Consider the following 11,583-nt stretch of genomic DNA (forward strand, 5'->3'; position numbering starts at 1 on the left):
AGCTGCCTACAGATAATCAGAGGAAACTGACAAAATGGAAAACTTGAAGCTTGAATACCTACCTTGAAACTTCTGGCAAGTTCCAAGCCCCTGACTTTGGAGAAGGATTTGAGGTCTTAACTGCACCTTTGGTGGAACTTGACCTATAAGCCTTTAGGCCGGGACGTGTGTCTCTGCCTGTTCTAGCTGCTGGGACCTGCCCATGGGACTTGGGCATGCATGATCCTTGCAGCTGCCCGGGCCTGCCTTCCCACAGCCGTCCACCCACCCCAAACACACACATCCCAGCGTTTGTGAACACCGGATTCTGAGCATTTTGGTTCGCATAATTTGGCCCCAACCCTAGCACGGTCAGTTATGTTGGTTAATCCTGTTCCCTTATAGAGGAATTGGAAGACCTCACTCACTCTGGTCTGGTGTTTGCCATAAAGCATGACGCGGGGCAGGTCCTGTCACTTTCTGGAAGGCTCCTTCTCACACAAATGCTCTATGACTTCCCATATCTATTCTGAGTCCCCCACCCCCTGAATTTCCTTCTCCCGAGGTTAGATGAGAAGGTCTTGGATGGACACCTCAGGGTGTCACCAGGGCCCCGATGTCAGCAGTTTGGGGTGGACCCTCGGTGACCTGAGGCCCTGCCCCCTCCCTGGGCTCTTCACTCCCACTGTTCTGGGCAGAGGCTCTTTCATTCCTTGGTTCCCTGTATTTGGGAATCACCTGGGGCCCTTTCTTGGGGCCTGGGCAACCTCTGCAGCGCAACCTGGGAAAATCCCCAGGATACCAGGCCACTGGCAGAGGGCCTGGGGCTCAGGGCGAGGCCCTCCACTATGTGCTGCAAAGGCCACCTCTGGGGGCTCTGTTGCCCCTGGCTCCAGGCACGGTGAACCCACCCCCTCACCCACCCTGAGAGGAACGAACACGTCAGGGCTCTGGGGCAGCCAGTGCGCCTAGAGAATAAAACAAGGATGGTGTCTGATTGGTGTCTGAATCCCCAGTGCGGGTCGGAACTGAGCCGTGTTTAGTAACCCCCCAATGAGCTCGCTGGGTCTCGTTTATCCTCCTGAGATGGCAGCTCCAGAGGACTCAGAGGGTGAGGGAGACACTCTGTTTCAGAAGACCCCTGGCCCGGAGGGAGAGACACTGTTCACTAGGCTGGGGACTCTCTGGGGACAGGAGGTGGCAGGAGGGTTGAGCTGAGCCGGGAGAAGGTGACCGTGGGGGGGTGGGTCAAGGGGTGGTGGCAGAGCACAGAGGCCATGGAGTTTGCTGAAATGAGTCCAGATGTCCAGACGTGGAGTCAGAACCTCTGGATTGCGTGACCTTGCAGGAGGCCGTCTGAGTCACATCTGTAAGGCGGTAACAATCCAGGCCACAGGGAGTGATCAGGAGCGTGGAAGGAAATAAGCATGTGGCCTTGCTCCGTGAACTGTCTAGTCCGATGGAAGGGAACCACAGTTACTATTATCATCGCTGAGCCAAACTTCAGGTTTCTGGGGACTGTGGCCTCTCCGTCCCCCTGCCAGGGAAAGAACAGATGACATAGCCCCCTCCCCGCCCCATGCCCCACTTAGGAGGCCTGTCTGTCACTGTGCCTCATCACGTAATCAGCACGCTGCCCTGACCACTGAGCTGGGACGTTTCCAGAAAGGTGGGCGGTGACACTAAATGTCTTGTTTATCCAGCAGGGAGAAAAGAATGGACAAGAAAGATACAGCCAGAGCCCTGGGCTCCTCAGAGCCTTAGCATAGACGTCAGCTAAAGATAGTAAGTTCGGGAAACAGGGACGCTGGAAGGAATGTTCCATGTGGTCCCCAGAGTCCTGAGGCCCAGAGCTTCACCCACCAGTGACCCCTGGGACAAGCAAGAGAGCCTAGCCTTGCCCCCCGCCGATCCCCCCAATCCCCCCCCCCCGCCTCCCCCCGCCGAGGCCTCCCCTTGCCTCTGGATCAGGACCACAGGCCCTGGGTGTGACAATCCCACTGTCACTCTCTGACCTGAGAAAAGTCACTTGAGCTCCCGGGGCTCAGTTTTCTCATCTGTAAATGGGGACCACATGGTGTGAGGTTGGTGGATAACTCAGGTCAAAGGTCGGCATAGAGCTCAGACCATACCGAGGGCCCCCCACATGGACACTGGCCAGTCTCAAAATTAAGGGCCAAGTTAGACCTTCTAGAACAAATTTTTTTTTTTTTTTAACAGTGGTTTCATGAGCAGTGATGGGGGACCTCTGTGTTTTTTGTTTTGTTTTGTTTTTTAAATTTATTTATTTTTATTTATTTATGGCTGTGTTGGGTCCTTGCTTCTGTGCGAGGGCCTTCTCCAGTTGTGGCAAGCGGGGGCCACTCTTCATCGTGGTGCGCGGGCCTCTCACTGTCGCGACCTCTCTTGTTGCGGAGCACAGGCTCCAGACGCGCAGGCTCAGTAATTGTGGCTCACGGGCCCAGTTGCTCTGCGGCATGTGGGATCTTCCCAGACCAGGGCCCGAACCTGTGTCCCCTGCATTGGCAGGCAGATTCTCAACCACTGCGCCACCAGGGAAGCCCATCAAATTTATTCCTGAGCGTCCCTCCTTGGGCACAGAGTGGGCCCATCCCCGCTCGTGTTTCCCAGAATTGAGCTAACAGAGAAAGATGAACCACATTATCTGCAAGAGGCCGTCCTGGGCTTCTGATAAAGGTGTCTGTCGGGCTCTGGGGCTGAGGAGGAGGGGAGGGCTCCCGCAGATGGCCGTGCTTTCTGTTATTGTCTCTGGGGAGAGGTGGGCAGAGCCCCAGCTCTGCTGCAGGGCAGCCCCTGACAGCCAGACGCCCTCCTGGGCCTCCGGAGAGATGGACAGAAAAGGGACTGGAGGAAGGAAAGGGCATCTGTTTGTGCCAAGAAAAGGCTTGTCTTCTCCCCAAGAGACCGGCTCGGAGGCAAATGCAGCCTAAATCAGAAGCACTTAGAAAAGGCAAGGGTTGCTGCCATGTGTTGAGACTTTCCTGTAGGTTAGGAATTCTACATCGCAATCCTCGTTGCTATCATGCATGAGTGCCATTATTCGGATTAAACACAGGAAAGGCTAAACAACTTGCCCAAGACTGCACAGCTAAGACATGGGAAACCCTAAGCAGTGGGGCTCTGGAGCCTACAGCTCCAGCCACAAAACCACGAGACAGCAGGAAAGGAAACAGATTCTAGCTGAAGCATGAATGATCTTGTTACCATAGAGCCATGGCGGGCAAGGGACAGTCGCTAGGGGAGACTGGGCACCATCTTACCAAGCCGACTCCCATCTGCCCGAGAAGGTTCCACATTGTTTCAAGGAGAACTGACACACCCTGCTTCAAGGCAGTTAGGATAATATCACCCTCTGCCCTGTCACCACACTCCCCCAGCCCACATTCATGCCGAAGACCCCAATTAAATCTGTTCCTGGGGCCCAGTGCACAGCCCAGGGGTGAGGAGGAGCTGAAGGCAGGCGTCACTCAGCCTCCTCTGTCCCAGTGTGATTTGACACATCTGCCCAGATGTTCCAAGCGCTTAAAGGAACAGCCTCCTTAAATCCGCAGGTTCTGGTGTCTGTGTGTGTTTCGTTGGGGTGCTCCCACCTCCTTCCCTTCCTTTGCACTGAGCCCCCCAAATCCTAGACCTTTGGGTGGAACATCTGTTGCTTATGCACTTCTGTCTGACCCTGGCGTCTCGCTACACTTCCCTAGTCCCCTGGGCACACAAAGGGAGGCTCTTCCGCAAGAAAGGAGCTTTAAGGGACATCTATCTTACCCTCCTGAGTCTGCTGCCCACGTTCAAGGCAAAGGCATTATGCCTTGAGCCAATGGCTGCAAAGAAGAGGTGAGAGTGGAGAAGGGTCTGACATCTCTGTATCTCTTCTCGTTGTGGGGGAGAATAAGGAAGAGGTGCAGAGAAACAGGTTTGTGGGCTGGGTGTAATTGTCAAAGCTCATCATGGTGGCTACGGAGTTTGTTTTCTCTTCTCCAGAGTTTTCAGTTTCCTAAGTATGGTCTTGGCGCGCATGTGTGTGTGTGTGCGTGTGTCTGTGTGTATGTCCTTCCTCTGCTCCTGTGATGCCGTTGAGTCATAACAATAACGCCTCCTAGCCAGAAGGCAAGGCTAATTTACACTTCCCAGCTTGATGGCTTGATGCCGCGGGACGCCAGCTGTGTCCCCTCTCCAAGCCCTCTGTCCCTTCCACAAGCCAGTTGCTCCCCAGAAAGCAGCTGCGGCTGAAGGCAAAAGATGTGTTAGGTAAGCGGGCAATGAGGAGTGAGTTTCAGGCAGCAGACTGCCCCAGGCCCAGTGCAGCAGATTTCTGAGTAGCAAGCAAAATCCCAGCTGAGTGGCATCCAGGGAGTACTCCAGCAAAGAAAAACTTTTCTTGTTCAAGGCCACCTGGGGGCTTCCCTGGTGGCGCAGTGGTTAAGAATCCACCTTCCAATGCAAGGGACACAGGTTCGAGCCCTGGCCCGGGAAGATCCCACATGCCGTGGTGTAACTAAGCCCATGCGCCACAACTACTGAGCCTGCGCTCTAGAGCCCGTGAGCCACAACTACTGAGCCAGCATGCCACAACTACTGAAGCCCACGTGCCTAGAGCCCGTGCTCCCAACAAAAGAAGCCACTGCAGTGAGAAGCCCGCGCACCGCAACGAAGAGTGGCCCCTGCTCGCTGTAACCAGAGAAAGCCCGTGCACAGCAACGAAGACTCAACACAGCCATAAATAATAAAATAAATTTATAAAAAAAAAAAAGGCCACATGAAGTTTATTGGGAGAGAGGCCTGGGGTGAGAAGGCTTATAGGTCTTGAAATGGAATCCATAAGAAATTAATTACATGGAAATTTGCAGAAGAGAATGTTTTCCCCCTTTTTTTGAGCAAATATTTGGGCTGATGCTAGCAATCACCTAGGCCACTCACTTTATAGAACAGAATGTAAAATCCAGAGAGGTGAAGCGACTTGTCCAAGGTCACACAGCCAGCTACTAGCAGAACCTGGGACAAGACGTGAGCTCTTCTAAGCCCGGGGCAGTTCTTGTTCTACTAAGTGGGTGGTTTTTCAAGCATTTTATTTTTGTAAGCAGGGGAGTCCTTCCCTCCACCCTCTAAAAGAAACTGTACAAGATATTATATAAAACAGATCAGGTGGTTCTGTTGTGGTTGAAGTGGAGAGAGGATCCCAGAACCCCACCTGCTTTACCTCTTTTAATGCAGTTCTTGGGGCATTCCTGGGAGACCCTGAGGCTTCATGGCACTGTCTGAAAACCCCAACACTAATCCTAGCCATAGTAAGCCCTCAGTACATAGTTTCCGTAAGATACCAGGCGCTCTTTTAAGAGTTTTGCATGTATTAGCTCATTTGCTCTCCAAAAAAGCCCCCAGGAGATCCTACACCAGTGGGGTACAGGTTCTTTACAGAGCTCCCTTATCTACATTTCCTGACAAAGAGCATCTCTTGGAACTTGGGCTCTTAAAATGGGATCTTTGCTAGTTGAGGATGACCTCTTGCGTCCACACACCATCCCCACCTGGATGATCCAGTCCTAGCACCCTATCTCATCTCCTCCTCCCTCCTTCCCCTCTTTTCATTTCACCATTGTCTCCCCCTTCCCCAGAGGGGTGGAAAAAGCATGGCTCCAGGTGGGGCAGCTTTTTAGCCTTGCAGAGTCCACAGGCAGCCTTGCTGGTCTTATCCGAAGGCAAACTGCTGGCTTGTGGGTGGCGTGCAGCCTGAAGATACGTTCTCTTTGGCACACGCAATCATTCCAGTCACGTTTACTGCAAAACTCCTCCCCAAACTACCATTTTACTATGCTTCTGGATTCCATGGGTCTCAGGAATTTGGAGAGAGCACAGAAAGAATGGCTTGTTTTTGCTCCATGAAGTAAGGGGTTTCAGCTGGGAAGACTTGAAGACGGGTGCTGACTCAAGGGCTGGGGGCTGGAATCATCTGGATCATCTTCACTCACATGTCTGGTGGTTGATGCTGGCTGTCGTCTGGGATCCCAGCTGGGCTGTCAGTCGGGACACCTAGGTGTACCCCCTGCACACGGGATGGTTTGGGCTTCCTCACAAGATGGCAGCTGAGTACCAAGCTCAAGCATCTCAAGAGAACCAGGTGGAAACTCTATGACCATTTATGACCATATTAGTTTCCTAGGGCTGCCGTAACAAAGTACCACAAACTGGGGAGGCTGAAACAGCAGGAATTTACTGCCCCACAGTTCTGGAGGCCAGAAGCCCAAATCAAAGTGTCAGCAGGGTTGGTTCCTTCTGAGGTTTCTAGGGAGAATAGTTTCCATGCTCTCCCCTAGCTTCATGGTAGCCTCAGGCAGTCCTTGGATTGTAGCTGCATCTCTCTAAACTCGTCTTCACGTGGCATTCTACTTGTGTCTTCACATCTTCTTCCCTCTGTGCGTGTTTGTCTCTGTGTCCAAATTCCCGCCTCTTATAAGGACGCCAATCACATTTGATTAGAGCCCACCCTAATGACCTCACCTTAATGTGATTATCTGTAAAGACCCCATTTTCAAATAAGGTCACGTTCACAGGTGTTGAGAGTTAGGGCTTCGACTTCTTTTGCAGGTGGGTGGGGGGAGGAATGATTCAACCTGTAATGTGATCTAGCCTTGAAAGTCACATAGCATCACTTCTGCTGTAGTCACAAGCCCCTCCCACCAGATGCAAGGGAGGGAACATCGACTCCACCTTTCCATGGAGGAGTGTCCAAGTTACATTATAAGAAGAGCACATGAGATGGGAGATACTGTTGTAGTCATTTTTGGAAGATACAATCGGCCACAACAATGCTTAAAGAAAAAAAAAAAGTATATATATTTTTTAGTTGCTAATATCTAAGCAGAAGGGGGAGTCACATAAAATGTGGGTTTTTTGGGGGGGGTGCCGTGCCACATGGCTTGCGGGATCTCAGTTCCCCGACCAGGGATCGAACCTGCACCCCCTGCAGTGGAAGTGCGGAGTCTTAACCACTGGACTGCCAGGGAAGTCCCCAAATGTGGATTTCTGGTTCGTGAAGAATAAGAAGAACCTGACGACACGGGGCTCTCATTCCCCCCGGCAGCAGTGAGAGCTGCCCCTTGTAGGAGGCTGTCGGGTTCCGTAGTTGACCCACTTCCCGAGCCTCCCTCTTCCCAGGCCCAGTGTCAGTTGACATCTAATCACTGTGCGTGGCTGCGATTTCCCTCCCACTCCGCCTGCCGCTCTCCTGTATGTCCTTGCTGCCCACTCCCGGGGCGTCCAGGCCGTGCAGAGGCAGCTTCCTGGGGGCAGAACTCCCCCTGGGGTAAAATCCTGGTGTCGTGACTGGAGCAACGCCACCCCCATCCCAAGGGCAACAGAAAGGAGCCGGCCTCTGATTCACGGCCCCCGTGTCTGCAGGACTGGTCCAGGCAGGAGCACGAGGCCAGACAAGCACAGGCAGCTGGCTGATTACAGAGGGCAGGGTGACGCGAACAGACGTGGTCACAGCCACTCTTGCGGGGCCCCAGCAGCCCACCGCCTCCGCCTGCCCCCACCCCCGCATGGGTCTCCTTCCAAGAAATGACATGGGGGCTCCTTCTGAGGAGGTTTCCCTGCCTTCCCGCCATGCCCAGCCATCCACATCTTCTAGAGCCTTCCTGGATCTTCCTTGCTATGGGCCAAGTCCCTTTACAACACATGCCACTAAAGTAAACAATGCCAAGGTTGCCGCTCATATTTCAATGTCATCCCAAGAGCCTTGAACTTGAGCAATGACTTTCTCCCCAGAAGAGACAGTAGAACAGAAGCAGTCCAGGACCGGGAGTCAAGGAAGGGGCTCCAGCTGGGGTCTCCCACAGGGTCTGGGTAGGCCCCTTTACCCTGAGGAGTGCCAAGCTCCCTTCAAGCTGGGACACACAGTGTTTGAGCTTGGACAGTCCCCGGGCGTTGGGGATGTCACTGAAGACAGTGGCCCTGTCACCTGGGGCAAGTTACTTGGGCCTCTCTGTGTTTCCATGCCTGCCTTTGTGAGACTGAATGAGTTCATTGATGCAAAAAAGTTAGGAAAGTGTCTGGCTAAGTGTGAGCTCTTATTCTTATTTATGTGTGTCCTTGATTGCATTTGGGTGTCCTCCAGGGTTGCTCTGTGGTCAGGTCCTAGTAGAAGTTGGGGAATGTGGATCTTTGCCTTGAGAGGGTGTGTGGTCCCAGGTACCAGGATAGAAGCCTGCCCAGTCTCTCCACCGACCAGACACCATGGCAGGTCGAGAAGACAGGTGGGTCCTGCCCCCACCCATGTATGAGCCCCCTGCCCTCCCTCTGCTCCCCAGCCGCTCTCCTGACCCCCTGTGCTTACCCGGTGACAGCACAGAAGGGAGAGAGGCCCCCAGAGTTCCGGTCACCAGCATCTGTGATTAATATTCTGCAGGTTGGTGGCCGGTGAGGGTTTTCCTGACCTCAGGGAACGACTGTTTTTGGCTCTTAGAGGTGGAAACAATTTGAGAAGGGGAGGAGGTTGGGAGAAACAGGAAAACAAGCACCCCATAATTGCCAATGTAATTCAGGGCTGGCTGGCGCTTTTCTACAGAAATCTAAGACTGTTGGGGGAGGAGTGGAAAGGAGGCCCGAGGTCCGGGAGGTGCCTGGTCCTGGGCCCCTGCCAGCCTCTGCGAGTCCACTGAACCGAAACTCCCAGAGATAAATGTTGCACATCCGTTCCCTAGGGCTGCCATAACAACTGACCGTAAATTGGGTGGTTTAATTCTCTAACAGTCCTGGAGGCTAGAAGTCCAAAATCCAGGTGTCAGCAGGGCCACGCTCCCTCTGAAAGGCTCTAGGGAAGAATCCTTCCTTGCCTCTTCCAGTTTCTGGAGACTCTGGCAATACTTGGCATCCTTGGCTTGTGGCTGCATCCCTCCAATCTCTGCCTCCGTCTTCACGTGGCCTTCCGTGTGTCTCCTGTGTCCTTTCCTCTCCTTATAAAGACACCAATCATTGGATTTACAGCCCACCCTAATCTGGTATTACCGCCTCTCAACTAATTACACCTGCAAAGACCCTACTTCCAAATAAGGTCATATTCTGCAATTCCAGGTGGACGTGAATTTTGGGGGGGACGCCATTCAACCCACTACAGCACCCTCGACTACCTCATCTGGGGTCACACCACAACCCTGTAAATTTCCAGAAAGTATCGACTAGACCAGGAATCATCACCTCGGGTTGTTTTGTGTGGCCCAGGGAACTAAGAAGAATGTTCACATTTTTTAATGATTCAGCAAAAATTAAAACCAGAATGATATTTCGTTACGTGTGAAAATGATAGAAAATTCTATCTTCAGTGTTCGTAAATAAATCTTGATTGGAACACAGCCAGGCACATTCATTTAGGGACTGTCTCTGGCTGCTCCCTCGCTAGGAGGGAGGCCTCGTGGCCCCGAAAAAGCCTGAAACATTTACTGTCTGGCCCTGAATGGAAAAACCTTTGCCCAGCCCTGAGGACATTGTTACCGGTTATCCTGAAACAATGTTTCCTGCCTGGCCTGTGGCCACCCGGAGGATGGAGGCCTCTCCAAGGGCCCAGGTCTCCTCCTCCAGACCCAGCAGCGTCTGAACCAGGGGAGAGGCCGCTTGGTGGTTAAAGAGGGGGCACAGTGGAGCCAGGGGGGCCTGGGGTGGGATCCTGGCTCTGGCACTCACCCAGCAGGCAGGTCCCTCGCCTCTCCACGTCTAGGTGTCCTTATCTGCTAAACGGGGAAGTGGTGAAATTCCTGCATTCCTGGTAAGCCTGCTGTGAGGGAGGCAAGGCTGCAGAAAACGGCTTCAGCACAGTGGTGGGCGGGGCTCTAGTTGACAAAGATCAGCTGGTGTCATTTTGTCCTGCGGCTCCAGCTGGCTCGGGAGGTTACAGGCCATAAAAGTCAAAGACCTTTTTACATTCTCTAACCTACCAGAAAATCCCACCTATCCTGGTGAAACCTTCCTGAAAGCCTCTTGGGTCTAATTCCACTCCTGATCAACATTGAGAAAAGGGAGGAAGGGGAGCATCTCTCCTCTGCTTGAGTGTCAGAGTGGGACTTTCCAAGGGGTTGTCACCATCAGCAGGCACAGGTGCTGAGGACCCACCCTGCACTGTCCCCCAGGGGAGCCTGGCCTGGATGGATGGTGTCCCAGTGCCCCTGACTTCCCGCTGAGTTTGGACCACAAGGAACCCCAGCAGGAAGGTGGAGGACAGAAGGAGAGCCAGTGGGGAGAGGCTGGTTCTCCAGCCAAGCTGCCCCTGTGTGATATCTGTCTCCATCCCGCCTTCTCTGTCTGCAGGTTCTAGTAACTTCCTTCACTGTCTGCCACGGCAGGCTTAGGGTGGTAGTGGTACCCAGCTGTCCCTAACCCTGGGTCCAGCAGTACCCCTTCTAGCTCCCCCAAACCTTAGCACGACGTGGTGAGTGGTCTTTTTATGAAACTCTCCTCTAATGATCCGAATCTGATTGCTCTGTTGCCTTCCAGCATGTCTGATACATGGCTCTAGAAAGGCAGTTTAACTCTTCCCTGCAAAATCCCCCAAATTTCTAAGATGCAGAAGTTTCCTACTGACATTTCCAGCTGGGAAGAGTCCTGAGGCAGGGTAGAAGATGGTAAAGGAGTGGAAGTCGGGACTGACTGAACCAGAATTGTGCTTGAAGCCAGGAGCTCTTCGATGATTCCGCATAAATGTCATTTTATCCGCGAACAACAGCAATAATCCCTTACGTGTGTAGCGTGTTGTATGGCTTACAAATTATGCTCACGGGTAATCTCCCTGCTAACACCCACACGCTTTTGGTGAGGGATACAATGCAATTTTCAGCATCCCCCTTTTCTGGAGGAGGAATGCCCACATTTGGTATATAGTGAGGATTTGCGCCAGGTGGCTGATTTAACAAATAAAAAATAGAGGATGCCCGGTTAGATTTGAATGTCAGATAACGACACATAACGTTTTAGGATAAATATGTCCCATGCAAAACTTGGTTTGTGTTTTATCTGTCAACCCTAAGTTGATCCCAGCTTTGCTACATCCAAGGCCTGTGTTTTCTGCCATATCAATTATGCTGACCAATAAGATTCCTGAAGATGGCCTAGCACCAGCGTGGATTTCCCCCAGATTTCTACCAGATGTCACAAACAATTGGTCAGTCTTGGGGAGCAGGTGTGGAGATGGGGGCGGGGAGATTCTATAGAAGGAGGATCTATCTCTTGTTCTCTTAAGTAAGTCTATTAACAAGACCCCCTCCATCAGAAAAGTCTGGGCAAGGCTGTGTCCCCAGACATTCGTGTCTGTGTCCTGGAGCCCTCGGTAGGGAGAACTGGCCTGGGGACAGCACAGACCCTCAAGTGGCAGGACAAAGCATCTGAGAAAGCTATAAGGGGGATGAGATTCCCTCTGAACCTGGGGTCACAGCATCCCCTCCTGGCTGAGGCCGAACTGAGCAGAAGATCCAGTGCTGGATGAAACCCGACTTGCTGGCCCCTCCATACCACTCAAATCATATTTGTGTCCAGGAGATGGTCCTTGGGTCCTCCCAGACCTTCAACATGGCCGTCCCAGGGCCCACCTGTAGGAGGCACTTC

This window comes from Eschrichtius robustus, chromosome 20, assembly GCF_028021215.1.
Source record: "Eschrichtius robustus isolate mEscRob2 chromosome 20, mEscRob2.pri, whole genome shotgun sequence".
Classification (NCBI taxonomy): Eukaryota; Metazoa; Chordata; class Mammalia; order Artiodactyla; family Eschrichtiidae; genus Eschrichtius; species Eschrichtius robustus.